Genomic DNA, 17264 nt, shown 5'->3' with positions numbered 1-17264 from the left:
TGGTTTTATATATATTTATTAAACCATCCAGCACAGAGTCAGTGTCCTAAACTGGACAGACTCTAAATCTCCTGGTTTTATATATGTTTATTAAACCATCCAGCACAGAGTCAGTGCCCTAAACTGGACAGACTCTAAATTCCCTGGTTTTACATATATTTATTATACCATCCAGCACAGAGTCAGTGCCCTAAACTGGACAGACTCGAAATCTCCTGGTTTTACATATATTTATTAAACCATCCAGCACAGAGTCAGTGACCTAAACTGGACAGACTCTAAATCTCCTGGTTTTATATATATTTATTAAACCATCCAGCACAGAGTCAGTGCTCTAAACTGAACAGACTCTAAATCTCCTGCTTTTACATATATTTATTGAACCATCCAGCACAGAGTCAGTGCCGTAAACTGGACAGACTCTAAATCTCCTGGTTTTAAATATATTTATTAAACCATCCAGCACAGAGTCAGTGCCCTAAACTGGACAGACTCGAAATCTCCTGGTTTTACATATATTTATTAAACCACCCAGCACAGAGTCAGTGACCTAAACGGGACAGACTCTAAATCTCCTGGTTTTATATATATTTATTAAACCATCCAGCACAGAGTCAGTGCTCTAAACTGGACAGACTCTAAATCTCCTGCTTTTACATATATTTATTGAACCATCCAGCACAGAGTCAGTGCCGTAAACTGGACATACTCTAAATCTCCTGGTTTTAAATATATTTATTAAACCATCCAGCACAGAGTCAGTGCCCTAAACTGGACAGGCTCTAAATCTCCTGGTTTTACATGTATTTATTAAACCATCCAGCACAGAGTCAGTGTCCTAAACTGGACAGACTCTAAATCTCCTGGTTTTACATATATTTATTAAACCATCCAGCACAGAGTCAGTGCCGTAAACTGGACAGACTCGAAATCTCCTGGTTTTATATATATTTATTATATCATCCAGCACAGAGTCAGTGCCCTAAACTGGACAGACTCTAAATCTCCTGGTTTTACATATATTTATTAAACCACCCAGCACAGAGTCAGTGCCCCAAACTGGACAGATTCTAAATCTCCTGGTTTTACATATATTTATTAAACCATCCAGCACAGAGTCAGTGCCCTAAACTGGACAGACTCTAAATCTCCTGGTTTTACATATATTTATTAAACCACCCAGCACAGAGTCAGTGCTCTAAACTGGACAGACTCGAAATCTCCCGGTTTTACATATATTTATTAAACCATCCAGCACAGAGTCAGTGCCCCAAACTGGTCAGACTCTAAATCTCCTGCTTTTACATATATTTATTAAACCATCCAGCACAGAGTCAGTGTCCTAAACTGGACAGACTCTAAATCTCCTGGTTTTATATATATTTATTAAACCATCCAGCACAGAGTCAGTGTCCTAAACTGGACAGACTCTAAATCTCCTGGTTTTATATATATTTATTAAACCATCCAGCACAGAGTCAGTGCCCTAAACTGGACAGACTCTAAATTCCCTGGTTTTACATATATTTATTATACCATCCAGCACAGAGTCAGTGCCCTAAACTGGACAGACTCGAAATCTCCTGGTTTTATATATATTTATTAAACCATCCAGCACAGAGTCAGTGACCTAAACTGGACAGACTCTAAATCTTCTGGTTTTATATATATTTATTAAACCATCCAGCACAGAGTCAGTGCTCTAAACTGGACAGACTCTAAATCTCCTGCTTTTACATATATTTATTGAACCATCCAGCACAGAGTCAGTGCCGTAAACTGGACAGACTCTAAATCTCCTGGTTTTAAATATATTTATTAAACCATCCAGCACAGAGTCAGTGCCCTAAACTGGACAGACTCGAAATCTCCTGGTTTTACATATATTTATTAAACCACCCAGCACAGAGTCAGTGACCTAAACTGGACAGACTCTAAATCTCCTGGTTTTATATATATTTATTAAACCATCCAGCACAGAGTCAGTATCCTAAACTGGACAGACTCTAAATCTCCTGGTTTTACATATATTTATTAAACCATCCAGCACAGAGTCAGTGCTCTAAACTGGACAGACTCTAAATCTCCTGCTTTTACATATATTTATTGAACCATCCAGCACAGAGTCAGTGCCGTAAACTGGACATACTCTAAATCTCCTGGTTTTAAATATATTTATTAAACCATCCAGCACAGAGTCAGTGCCCTAAACTGGACAGGCTCTAAATCTCCTGGTTTTACATGTATTTATTAAACCATCCAGCACAGAGTCAGTGTCCTAAACTGGACAGACTCTAAATCTCCTGGTTTTACATATATTTATTAAACCATCCAGCACAGAGTCAGTGCCCTAAACTGGACAGACTCGAAATCTCCTGGTTTTATATATATTTATTATATCATCCAGCACAGAGTCAGTGCCCTAAACTGGACAGACTCTAAATCTCCTGGTTTTACATATATTTATTAAACCATCCAGCACAGAGTCAGTGCCCCAAACTGGACAGATTCTAAATCTCCTGGTTTTACATATATTTATGAAACCATCCAGCACAGAGTCAGTGCCCTAAACTGGACAGACTCTAAATCTCCTGGTTTTACATATATTTATTAAACCATCCAGCACAGAGTCAGTGCCCCAAACTGGACAGATTCTAAATCTCCTGGTTTTACATATATTTATGAAACCATCCAGCACAGAGTCAGTGCTCTAAACTGGACAGACTCGAAATCTCCCGGTTTTACATATATTTATTAAACCATCCAGCACAGAGTCAGTGCCCCAAACTGGTCAGACACTAAATCTCCTGCTTTTACATATATTTATTAAACCATCCAGCACAGAGTCAGTGCCCTAAACTGGACAGACTCTAAATCTCCTGGTTTTATATATATTTATTAAAACATCCAGCACAGAGTCAGTGCCCAAAACTGGACAGACTCTAAATCTCCTGGTTTTACATATATTTATTAAACCATCCAGCACAGAGTCAGTGCCCTAAACTGGACAGACTCGAAATCTCCTGGTTTTACATGTATTTATTAAACCATCCAGCACAGAGTCAGTGTCCTAAACTGGACAGACTCTAAATCTCCTGGTTTTACATATATTTATGAAACCATCCAGCACAGAGTCAGTGCAGTAAACTGGACAGACTCGAAATCTCCTGGTTTTATATATATTTATTATATCATCCAGCACAGAGTCAGTGCCCTAAACTGGACAGACTCGAAATCTCCTGGTTTTACAAATATTTATTAAACCATCCAGCACAGATTCAGTGCCCTAAACTGGACAGACTCTAAATCTCCTGTTTTTATATATATTTATTAAACCATCCAGCAGAGAGAGAGTGCCCCAAACTGGACAGATTCTAAATCTGCTGGTTTTACATATATTTATTAAACCATCCAGCACAGAGTCAGTGCCCTAAACTGGACAGACTCTAAATCTTCTGGTTTTCTATATATTTATTAAACCATCCAGCACAGAGTCAGTGCCCTAAACTGGACAGACTCTAAATCTCCTGGTTTTACATATAATTATTAAACCATTCAGCACAGAGTCAGTGCCCTAAACTGGACAGACTCGAAATCTCCTGGTTTTACATATATTTATTTAACCATCCAGCACAGAGTCAGTGCCCTAAACTGGACAGACTCTAAATCTCCTGGTTTTATATATATTTATTAAACCATCCAGCACAGAGTCAGTGCCATAAACCGGACAGACTCTAAATCTCCTGCATTTACATAAATTTATTAAACCATCCAGCACAGAGTCAGTGCCCTAAACTGAACAGACTCTAAATCTCCTGGTTTTATATATATTTATTAAACCATCCAGCACAGAGTCAGTGCCCTAAACTGGACAGACTCTAAATTCCCTGGTTTTACATATATTTATTCTACCATCCAGCACAGAGTTAGTGCCCTAAACTGGACAGACTCGAAATCTCCTGGTTTTACATATATTTATTAAACCATCCAGCACAGAGTCAGTGCCCTAAACTGGACAGACTCGAAATCTCCTGGTTTTACATATATTTATTAAACCACCCAGCACAGAGTCAGTGACCTAAACTGGACAGACTCTAAATCTCCTGGTTTTATATATATTTATTAAACCATCCAGCACAGAGTCAGTGCTCTAAACTGGACAGACTCTAAATCTCCTGCTTTTACATATATTTATTGAACCATCCAGCACAGAGTCAGTGCCGTAAACTGGACAGACTCGAAATCTCCTGGTTTTAAATATATTTATTAAACCATCCAGCACAGAGTCAGTGCTCTAAACTGAACAGACTCTAAATCTCCTGGTTTTACATATATTTATTAAACCATCCAGCACAGAGTCAGGGTCCTAAACTGGACAGACTCTAAATCTTCTGGTTTTATATATATTTATTAAACCATCCAGCACAGAGTCAGTGCTCTAAACTGAACAGACTCTAAATCTCCTGCTTTTACATATATTTATTAAACCATCCAGCACAGAGTCAGGGTCCTAAACTGGACAGACTCTAAATCTTCTGGTTTTAAATATATTTATTAAACCATCCAGCACAGAGTCAGTGCTCTAAACTGAACAGACTCTAAATCTCCTGGTTTTACATGTATTTATTAAACCATCCAGCACAGAGTCAGTGTCCTAAACTGGACAGACTCTAAATCTCCTGGTTTTACATATATTTATTAAACCATCCAGCACAGAGTCAGTGCCGTAAACTGGACAGACTCGAAATCTCCTGGTTTTATATATATTTATTATATCATCCAGCACAGAGTCAGTGCCCTAAACTGGACAGACTCTAAATCTCCTGGTTTTACATATATTTATTAAACCACCCAGCACAGAGTCAGTGCCCCAAACTGGACAGATTCTAAATCTCCTGGTTTTACATATATTTATTAAACCATCCAGCACAGAGTCAGTGCCCTAAACTGGACAGACTCTAAATCTCCTGGTTTTACATATATTTATTAAACCACCCAGCACAGAGTCAGTGCTCTAAACTGGACAGACTCGAAATCTCCCGGTTTTACATATATTTATTAAACCATCCAGCACAGAGTCAGTGCCCCAAACTGGTCAGACTCTAAATCTCCTGCTTTTACATATATTTATTAAACCATCCAGCACAGAGTCAGTGTCCTAAACTGGACAGACTCTAAATCTCCTGGTTTTATATATATTTATTAAACCATCCAGCACAGAGTCAGTGTCCTAAACTGGACAGACTCTAAATCTCCTGGTTTTATATATATTTATTAAACCATCCAGCACAGAGTCAGTGCCCTAAACTGGACAGACTCTAAATTCCCTGGTTTTACATATATTTATTATACCATCCAGCACAGAGTCAGTGCCCTAAACTGGACAGACTCGAAATCTCCTGGTTTTATATATATTTATTAAACCATCCAGCACAGAGTCAGTGACCTAAACTGGACAGACTCTAAATCTCCTGGTTTTATATATATTTATTAAACCATCCAGCACAGAGTCAGTGCTCTAAACTGGACAGACTCTAAATCTCCTGCTTTTACATATATTTATTGAACCATCCAGCACAGAGTCAGTGCCGTAAACTGGACAGACTCTAAATCTCCTGGTTTTAAATATATTTATTAAACCATCCAGCACAGAGTCAGTGCCCTAAACTGGACAGACTCGAAATCTCCTGGTTTTACATATATTTATTAAACCACCCAGCACAGAGTCAGTGACCTAAACTGGACAGACTCTAAATCTCCTGGTTTTATATATATTTATTAAACCATCCAGCACAGAGTCAGTGTCCTAAACTGGACAGACTCTAAATCTCCTGGTTTTACATGTATTTATTAAACCATCCAGCACAGAGTCAGTGTCCTAAACTGGACAGACTCTAAATCTCCTGGTTTTACATATATTTATTAAACCATCCAGCACAGAGTCAGTGCCCTAAACTGGACAGACTCGAAATCTCCTGGTTTTATATATATTTATTATATCATCCAGCACAGAGTCAGTGCCCTAAACTGGACAGACTCTAAATCTCCTGGTTTTACATATATTTATTAAACCATCCAGCACAGAGTCAGTGCCCCAAACTGGACAGATTCTAAATCTCCTGGTTTTACATATATTTATGAAACCATCCAGCACAGAGTCAGTGCCCTAAACTGGACAGACTCTAAATCTCCTGGTTTTACATATATTTATTAAACCATCCAGCACAGAGTCAGTGCCCCAAACTGGACAGATTCTAAATCTCCTGGTTTTACATATATTTATTAAACCATCCAGCACAGAGTCAGTGCCCTAAACTGGACAGACTCTAAATCTCCTGGTTTTACATATATTTATTAAACCACCCAGCACAGAGTCAGTGCTCTAAACTGGACAGACTCGAAATCTCCCGGTTTTACATATATTTATTAAACCATCCAGCACAGAGTCAGTGCCCCAAACTGGTCAGACTCTAAATCTCCTGCTTTTACATATATTTATTAAAACATCCAGCACAGAATCAGTGTCCTAAACTGGACAGACTCTAAATCTCCTGGTTTTATATATATTTATTAAACCATCCAGCACAGAGTCAGTGTCCTAAACTGGACAGACTCTAAATCTCCTGGTTTTATATATATTTATTAAACCATCCAGCACAGAGTCAGTGCCCTAAACTGGACAGACTCTAAATTCCCTGGTTTTACATATATTTATTATACCATCCAGCACAGAGTCAGTGCCCTAAACTGGACAGACTCGAAATCTCCTGGTTTTATATATATTTATTAAACCATCCAGCACAGAGTCAGTGACCTAAACTGGACAGACTCTAAATCTCCTGGTTTTATATATATTTATTAAACCATCCAGCACAGAGTCAGTGCTCTAAACTGGACAGACTCTAAATCTCCTGCTTTTACATATATTTATTGAACCATCCAGCACAGAGTCAGTGCCGTAAACTGGACAGACTCTAAATCTCCTGGTTTTAAATATATTTATTAAACCATCCAGCACAGAGTCAGTGCCCTAAACTGGACAGACTCGAAATCTCCTGGTTTTACATATATTTATTAAACCACCCAGCACAGAGTCAGTGACCTAAACTGGACAGACTCTAAATCTCCTGGTTTTATATATATTTATTAAAGCATCCAGCACAGAGTCAGTATCCTAAACTGGACAGACTCTAAATCTCCTGGTTTTACATATATTTATTAAACCATCCAGCACAGAGTCAGTGCTCTAAACTGGACAGACTCTAAATCTCCTGCTTTTACATATATTTATTGAACCATCCAGCACAGAGTCAGTGCCGTAAACTGGACATACTCTAAATCTCCTGGTTTTAAATATATTTATTAAACCATCCAGCACAGAGTCAGTGCCCTAAACTGGACAGGCTCTAAATCTCCTGGTTTTACATGTATTTATTAAACCACCCAGCACAGAGTCAGTGCCCTAAACTGGACAGACTCTAAATTCCCTGGTTTTACATATATTTATTATACCATCCAGCACAGAGTCAGTGCCCTAAACTGGACAGACTCGAAATCTCCTGGTTTTACATATATTTATTAAACCATCCAGCACAGAGTCAGTGACCTAAACTGGACAGACTCTAAATCTCCTGGTTTTATATATATTTATTAAACCATCCAGCACAGAGTCAGTGCCGTAAACTGGACAGACTCTAAATCTCCTGGTTTTAAATATATTTATTAAACCATCCAGCACAGAGTCAGTGCCCTAAACTGGACAGACTCGAAATCTCCTGGTTTTACATATATTTATTAAACCACCCAGCACAGAGTCAGTGACCTAAACTGGACAGACTCTAAATCTCCTGGTTTTATATATATTTATTAAACCATCCAGCACAGAGTCAGTGCTCTAAACTGGACAGACTCTAAATCTCCTGCTTTTACATATATTTATTGAACCATCCAGCACAGAGTCAGTGCCGTAAACTGGACAGACTCGAAATCTCCTGGTTTTATATATATTTATTAAACCATCCAGCACAGAGTCAGTGCCGTAAACTGGACATACTCTAAATCTCCTGGTTTTAAATATATTTATTAAACCATCCAGCACAGAGTCAGTGCCCTAAACTGGACAGGCTCTAAATCTCCTGGTTTTACATATATTTATTAAACCATCCAGCACAGAGTCAGTGCCCTAAACTGGACAGACTCTAAATCTCCTGGTTTTATATATATTTATTAAACCATCCAGCACAGAGTCAGTGCCCCAAACTGGACAGACTCTAAATCACCTGCTTTTACATATATTTATTAAACCATCCAGCACAGAGTCAGTGCCCTAAACTGGACAGACTCTAAATCTCCTGGTTTTATATATATTTGTTAAACCATCCAGCACAGAGTCAGTGCCCTAAACTGGACAGACTCTAAATTCCCTGGTTTTACATATATTTATTATACCATCCAGCACAGAGTCAGTGCCCTAAACTGGACAGACTCGAAATCTCCTGGTTTTACATATATTTATTAAACCACCCAGCACAGAGTCAGTGATCTCAACTGGACAGACTCGAAATCTCCTGGTTTTATATATATTTATTAAACCATCCAGCACAGAGTCAGTGCTCTAAACTGGACAGACTCTAAATCTCCTGCTTTTACATATATTTATTGAACCATCCAGCACAGAGTCAGTGCCGTAAACTGGACAGACTCTAAATCTCCTGGTTTTAAATATATTTATTAAACCATCCAGCACAGAGTCAGTGCCCTAAACTGGACAGGCTCTAAATCTCCTGGTCTTATATATATTTATTATACCATCCATCAAAGAGTCAGTGCCCTAAACTGGACAGACTCTAAATCTCCTGGTTTTACATATATTTATTAAACCATCCAGCACAGAGTCAGTGTCCTAACCTGGACAGACTCTAAATCTCCTGGTTTTATATATATTTATTAAACCATCCAGCACAGAGTCAGTGCCCTAAACTGGACAGAATCGAAATCTCCTGATTTTACATATATTTATTAAACCATCCAGCACAGAGTCAGTGCCCCAAACTGGACAGACTCTAAATCTCCTGGTTTTATATATATTTATTAAACCATCCAGCACAGAGTCAGTGCCCTAAACTGGACAGACTCGAAATCCCCTGGTTTTACATATATTTATTAAACCATCCAGCACAGAGTCAGTGTCCTAACCTGGACAGACTCTAAATCTCCTGGTCTTATATATATTTATTATACCATCCATCAAAGAGTCAGTGCCCGAAACTGGACAGACTCTAAATCTCCTGGTTTTACATATATTGATTAAACCATCCAGCACAGAGTCAGTGTCCTAACCTGGACAGACTCTAAATCTCCTGGTTTTATATATATTTATTAAACCATCCAGCACAGAGTCAGTGCCCCAAACTGAACAGACTCTAAATCTCCTGGTTTTACATATATTTATTAAAACATCCAGCACAGAGTCAGTGCCCTAAACAGGACAGACTCTAAATCTCCTGGTTTTATATATATTTATTAAACCATCCAGCACAGAGTCAGTGCCCCAAACTGGACAGATTCTTAATCTCCTGGTTTTACATATTTTTATTAAACCATCCAGCACAGAGTCAGTGCCCTAAACTGGACAGACTCTAAATCTCCTGGTTTTACATATATTTATTAAACCATCCAGCACAGAGTCAGTGCCCTCAACTGGACAGACTCTAAATCCCCTGGTTTTATATATATTTATTAAACCATCCAGAACAGAGTCAGTGCCCTAAACTGGACAGACTCTAAATCTATTGGTTTTACATATATTTATTAAACCATCCAGCACAGAGTCAGTGCCCTAAACTGGACAGACTCGAAATCTCCTGGTTTTACATATATTTATTAAACCATCCAGCAAAGAGTCAGTGTCCTAAACTGGACAGACTCTAAATCTCCTGGTTTTATATATATTTATTAAACCATCCAGCACAGAGTCAGTGTCCTAAACTGGACAGACTCTAAATTCCCTGGTTTTACATATATTTATTAAACCATCCAGCACAGAGTCAGTGCCCTAAACTGGACAGACTCTAAATCTCCTGGTTTTACATATATTTATTAAACCATCCAGCACAGAGTCAGTGTCCTAAACTGGACAGACTCTAAATCTCCTGGTTTTATATATATTTATCAAACCATCCAGCACAGAGTCAGGACCCTAAACTGGACAGACTCTAAATCTCCTGGTTTTACATATATTTATCAAACCATCCAGCACAGAATCAGTGCCCTAAACTGGACAGACTCTAAATCTCCTGGTTTTACATATATTTATTAAACCATCCAGCACAGAGACAGTGTCCTAAACTGGACAGACTCTAAATCTCCTGGTTTTACATATATTTATTATACCATCCAGCACAGAGTCAGTGTCCTAAACTGGACAGACTTGAAATCTCCTGGTTTTACATATATTTATTATACCATCCAGCACAGAGACAGTGCCCTAAACTGGACAGATTCTAAATCTCCTGCTTTTACATATATTTATTAAACCATCCAGCACAGAGTCAGTGCCCTAAACTGGACAGACTCTAAATCTCCTGCTTTTACATATATTTATTAAACCATCCAGCACAGAGTCAGTGCCCTAAACTGGACAGACTCTAAATCTCCTGGTATTATATATATTTATGAAACCATCCAGCACAGAGTGAGTGCCCTAAACTGGACAGACTCTAAATTCCCTGGTTTTATATATATTTATTAAACCATCCAGCACAGAGTCAGTGCCCTAAACTGGACAGACTCTAAATCTCCTGGTTTTATATATATTTATTAAACCAGCCAGCACAGAGTCAGTGTCCTAAACTGGACAGACTCGAAATCTACTGGTTTTACATATATTTATTAAACCATCCAGCACAGAGTCAGTGCCCCAAACTGGAGAGACTCTAAATCTCCTGGTTTTACATATATTTATTAAACCATCCAGCACAGAGTCAGGGTCCTAAACTGGACAGACTCTAAATCTTCTGGTTTTATATATATTTATTAAACCATCCAGCACAGAGTCAGTGTCCTAAACTGGACAGACTCTAAATCTCCTGGTTTTATATATGTTTATTAAACCATCCAGCACAGAGTCAGTGCCCTAAACTGGACAGACTCTAAATTCCCTGGTTTTACATATATTTATTATACCATCCAGCACAGAGTCAGTGCCCTAAACTGGACAGACTCGAAATCTCCTGGTTTTACATATATTTATTAAACCATCCAGCACAGAGTCAGTGACCTAAACTGGACAGACTCTAAATCTCCTGGTTTTATATATATTTATTAAACCATCCAGCACAGAGTCAGTGCTCTAAACTGAACAGACTCTAAATCTCCTGCTTTTACATATATTTATTGAACCATCCAGCACAGAGTCAGTGCCGTAAACTGGACAGACTCTAAATCTCCTGGTTTTAAATATATTTATTAAACCATCCAGCACAGAGTCAGTGCCCTAAACTGGACAGACTCGAAATCTCCTGGTTTTACATATATTTATTAAACCACCCAGCACAGAGTCAGTGACCTAAACGGGACAGACTCTAAATCTCCTGGTTTTATATATATTTATTAAACCATCCAGCACAGAGTCAGTGCTCTAAACTGGACAGACTCTAAATCTCCTGCTTTTACATATATTTATTGAACCATCCAGCACAGAGTCAGTGCCGTAAACTGGACATACTCTAAATCTCCTGGTTTTAAATATATTTATTAAACCATCCAGCACAGAGTCAGTGCCCTAAACTGGACAGGCTCTAAATCTCCTGGTTTTACATGTATTTATTAAACCATCCAGCACAGAGTCAGTGTCCTAAACTGGACAGACTCTAAATCTCCTGGTTTTACATATATTTATTAAACCATCCAGCACAGAGTCAGTGCCGTAAACTGGACAGACTCGAAATCTCCTGGTTTTATATATATTTATTATATCATCCAGCACAGAGTCAGTGCCCTAAACTGGACAGACTCTAAATCTCCTGGTTTTACATATATTTATTAAACCATCCAGCACAGAGTCAGTGCCCCAAACTGGACAGATTCTAAATCTCCTGGTTTTACATATATTTATTAAACCATCCAGCACAGAGTCAGTGCCCTAAACTGGACAGACTCTAAATCTCCTGGTTTTACATATATTTATTAAACCACCCAGCACAGAGTCAGTGCTCTAAACTGGACAGACTCGAAATCTCCCGGTTTTACATATATTTATTAAACCATCCAGCACAGAGTCAGTGCCCCAAACTGGTCAGACTCTAAATCTCCTGCTTTTACATATATTTATTAAACCATCCAGCACAGAGTCAGTGTCCTAAACTGGACAGACTCTAAATCTCCTGGTTTTATATATATTTATTAAACCATCCAGCACAGAGTCAGTGTCCTAAACTGGACAGACTCTAAATCTCCTGGTTTTATATATATTTATTAAACCATCCAGCACAGAGTCAGTGCCCTAAACTGGACAGACTCTAAATTCCCTGGTTTTACATATATTTATTATACCATCCATCACAGAGTCAGTGCCCTAAACTGGACAGACTCGAAATCTCCTGGTTTTATATATATTTATTAAACCATCCAGCACAGATTCAGTGACCTAAACTGGACAGACTCTAAATCTCCTGGTTTTATATATATTTATTAAACCATCCAGCACAGAGTCAGTGCTCTAAACTGGACAGACTCTAAATCTCCTGCTTTTACATATATTTATTGAACCATCCAGCACAGAGTCAGTGCCGTAAACTGGACAGACTCTAAATCTCCTGGTTTTAAATATATTTATTAAACCATCCAGCACAGAGTCAGTGCCCTAAACTGGACAGACTCGAAATCTCCTGGTTTTACATATATTTATTAAACCACCCAGCACAGAGTCAGTGACCTAAACTGGACAGACTCTAAATCTCCTGGTTTTATATATATTTATTAAACCATCCAGCACAGAGTCAGTATCCTAAACTGGACAGACTCTAAATCTCCTGGTTTTACATATATTTATTAAACCATCCAGCACAGAGTCAGTGCTCTAAACTGGACAGACTCTAAATCTCCTGCTTCTACATATATTTATTGAACCATCCAGCACAGAGTCAGTGCCGTAAACTGGACATACTCTAAATCTCCTGGTTTTAAATATATTTATTAAACCATCCAGCACAGAGTCAGTGCCCTAAACTGGACAGGCTCTAAATCTCCTGGTTTTACATGTATTTATTAAACCATCCAGCACAGAGTCAGTGTCCAAACTGGACAGACTCTAAATCTCCTGGTTTTACATATATTTATTAAACCATCCAGCACAGAGTCAGTGCCCTAAACTGGACAGACTCGAAATCTCCTGGTTTTATATATATTTATTATATCATCCAGCACAGAGTCAGTGCCCTAAACTGGACAGACTCTAAATCTCCTGGTTTTACATATATTTATTAAACCATCCAGCACAGAGTCAGTGCCCCAAACTGGACAGATTCTAAATCTCCTGGTTTTACATATATTTATGAAACCATCCAGCACAGAGTCAGTGCCCTAAACTGGACAGACTCTAAATCTCCTGGTTTTACATATATTTATTAAACCATCCAGCACAGAGTCAGTGCCCCAAACTGGACAGATTCTAAATCTCCTGGTTTTACATATATTTATGAAACCATCCAGCACAGAGTCAGTGCTCTAAACTGGACAGACTCGAAATCTCCCGGTTTTACATATATTTATTAAACCATCCAGCACAGAGTCAGTGCACCAAACTGGTCAGACACTAAATCTCCTGCTTTTACATATATTTATTAAACCATCCAGCACAGATTCAGTGCCCTAAACTGGACAGACTCTAAATCTCCTGGTTTTATATATATTTATTAAAACATCCAGCACAGAGTCAGTGCCCAAAACTGGACAGACTCTAAATCTCCTGGTTTTACATATATTTATTAAACCATCCAGCACAGAGTCAGTGCCCTAAACTGGACAGACTCGAAATCTCCTGGTTTTACATGTATTTATTAAACCATCCAGCACAGAGTCAGTGTCCTAAACTGGACAGACTCTAAATCTCCTGGTTTTACATATATTTATGAAACCATCCAGCACAGAGTCAGTGCAGTAAACTGGACAGACTCGAAATCTCCTGGTTTTATATATATTTATTATATCATCCAGCACAGAGTCAGTGCCCTAAACTGGACAGACTCGAAATCTCCTGGTTTTACAAATTTTTATTAAACCATCCAGCACAGATTCAGTGCCCTAAACTGGACAGACTCTAAATCTCCTGTTTTTATATATATTTATTAAACCATCCAGCAGAGAGAGAGTGCCCCAAACTGGACAGATTCTAAATCTGCTGGTTTTACATATATTTATTAAACCATCCAGCACAGAGTCAGTGCCCTAAACTGGACAGACTCTAAATCTTCTGGTTTTACAGATATTTATTAAACCATCCAGCACAGAGTCAGTGCCCTAAACTGGACAGACTCTAAATCTCCTGATTTTACATATAATTATTAAACCATTCAGCACAGAGTCAGTGCCCTAAACTGGACAGACTCGAAATCTCCTGGTTTTACATATATTTATTTAACCATCCAGCACAGAGTCAGTGCCCTAAACTGGACAGACTCTAAATCTCCTGGTTTTATATATATTTATTAAACCATCCAGCACAGAGTCAGTGCCATAAACCGGACAGACTCTAAATCTCCTGCATTTACATATATTTATTAAACCATCCAGCACAGAGTCAGTGCCCTAAACTGGACAGACTCTAAATCTCCTGGTTTTATATATATTTATTAAACCATCCAGCACAGAGTCAGTGCCCTAAACTGGACAGACTCTAAATTCCCTGGTTTTACATATATTTATTCTACCATCCAGCACAGAGTTAGTGCCCTAAACTGGACAGACTCGAAATCTCCTGGTTTTACATATATTTATTAAACCATCCAGCACAGAGTCAGTGCCCTAAACTGGACAGACTCGAAATCTCCTGGTTTTACATATATTTATTAAACCACCCAGCACAGAGTCAGTGACCTAAACTGGACAGACTCTAAATCTCCTGGTTTTATATATATTTATTAAACCATCCAGCACAGAGTCAGTGCTCTAAACTGGACAGACTCTAAATCTCATGCTTTTACATATATTTATTGAACCATCCAGCACAGAGTCAGTGCCGTAAACTGGACAGACTCGAAATCTCCTGGTTTTACATATATTTATTAAACCATCCAGCACAGAGTCAGTGCTCTAAACTGAACAGACTCTAAATCTCCTGGTTTTACATATATTTATTAAACCATCCAGCACAGAGTCAGGGTCCTAAACTGGACAGACTCTAAATCTTCTGGTTTTATATATATTTATTAAACCATCCAGCACAGAGTCAGTGCTCTAAACTGAACAGACTCTAAATCTCCTGCTTTTACATATATTTATTAAACCATCCAGCACAGAGTCAGGGTCCTAAACTGGACAGACTCTAAATCTTCTGGTTTTAAATATATTTATTAAACCATCCAGCACAGAGTCAGTGCTCTAAACTGAACAGACTCTAAATCTCCTGGTTTTACATGTATTTATTAAACCATCCAGCACAGAGTCAGTGTCCTAAACTGGACAGACTCTAAATCTCCTGGTTTTACATATATTTATTAAACCATCCAGCACAGAGTCAGTGCTGTAAACTGGACAGACTCGAAATCTCCTGGTTTTATATATATTTATTATATCATCCAGCACAGAGTCAGTGCCCTAAACTGGACAGACTCTAAATCTCCTGGTTTTACATATATTTATTAAACCACCCAGCACAGAGTCAGTGCCCCAAACTGGACAGATTCTAAATCTCCTGGTTTTACATATATTTATTAAACCATCCAGCACAGAGTCAGTGCCCTAAACTGGACAGACTCTAAATCTCCTGGTTTTACATATATTTATTAAACCACCCAGCACAGAGTCAGTGCTCTAAACTGGACAGACTCGAAATCTCCCGGTTTTACATATATTTATTAAACCATCCAGCACAGAGTCAGTGCCCCAAACTGGTCAGACTCTAAATCTCCTGCTTTTACATATATTTATTAAACCATCCAGCACAGAGTCAGTGTCCTAAACTGGACAGACTCTAAATCTCCTGGTTTTATATATATTTATTAAACCATCCAGCACAGAGTCAGTGTCCTAAACTGGACAGACTCTAAATCTCCTGGTTTTATACATATTTATTAAACCATCCAGCACAGAGTCAGTGCCCTAAACTGGACAGACTCTAAATTCCCTGGTTTTACATATATTTATTATACCATCCAGCACAGAGTCAGTGCCCTAAACTGGACAGACTCGAAATCTCCTGGTTTTATATATATTTATTAAACCATCCAGCACAGAGTCAGTGACCTAAACTGGACAGACTCTAAATCTCCTGGTTTTATATATATTTATTAAACCATCCAGCACAGAGTCAGTGCTCTAAACTGGACAGACTCTAAATCTCCTGCTTTTACATATATTTATTGAACCATCCAGCACAGAGTCAGTGCCGTAAACTGGACAGACTCTAAATCTCCTGGTTTTAAATATATTTATTAAACCATCCAGCACAGAGTCAGTGCCCTAAACTGGACAGACTCGAAATCTCCTGGTTTTACATATATTTATTAAACCACCCAGCACAGAGTCAGTGACCTAAACTGGACAGACTCTAAATCTCCTGGTTTTATATATATTTATTAAACCATCCAGCACAGAGTCAGTGCCCTAAACTGGACAGACTCTAAATCTCCTGGTTTTACATATATTTATTAAACCATCCAGCACAGAGTCAGTGCTCTAAACTGGACAGACTCTAAATCTCCTGCTTTTACATATATTTATTGAACCATCCAGCACAGAGTCAGTGCCGTAAACTGGACATACTCTAAATCTCCTGGTTTTAAATATATTTATTAAACCATCCAGCACAGAGTCAGTGCCCTAAACTGGACAGGCTCTAAATCTCCTGGTTTTACATGTATTTATTAAACCATCCAGCACAGAGTCAGTGTCCTAAACTGGACAGACTCTAAATCTCCTGGTTTTACATATATTTATTAAACCATCCAGCACAGAGTCAGTGCCCTAAACTGGACAGACTCGAAATCTCCTGGTTTTATATATATTTATTATATCATCCAGCACAGAGTCAGTGCCCTAAACTGGAC

The sequence above is a fragment of the Chiloscyllium plagiosum genome, unplaced genomic scaffold, assembly GCF_037043375.1.
Source record: "Chiloscyllium plagiosum isolate Xiang-an unplaced genomic scaffold, Cpla_swu_hap1 HiC_scaffold_43, whole genome shotgun sequence".
Taxonomy (NCBI): Eukaryota; Metazoa; Chordata; class Chondrichthyes; order Orectolobiformes; family Hemiscylliidae; genus Chiloscyllium; species Chiloscyllium plagiosum.
This window is presented reverse-complemented; position numbering follows the sequence as displayed.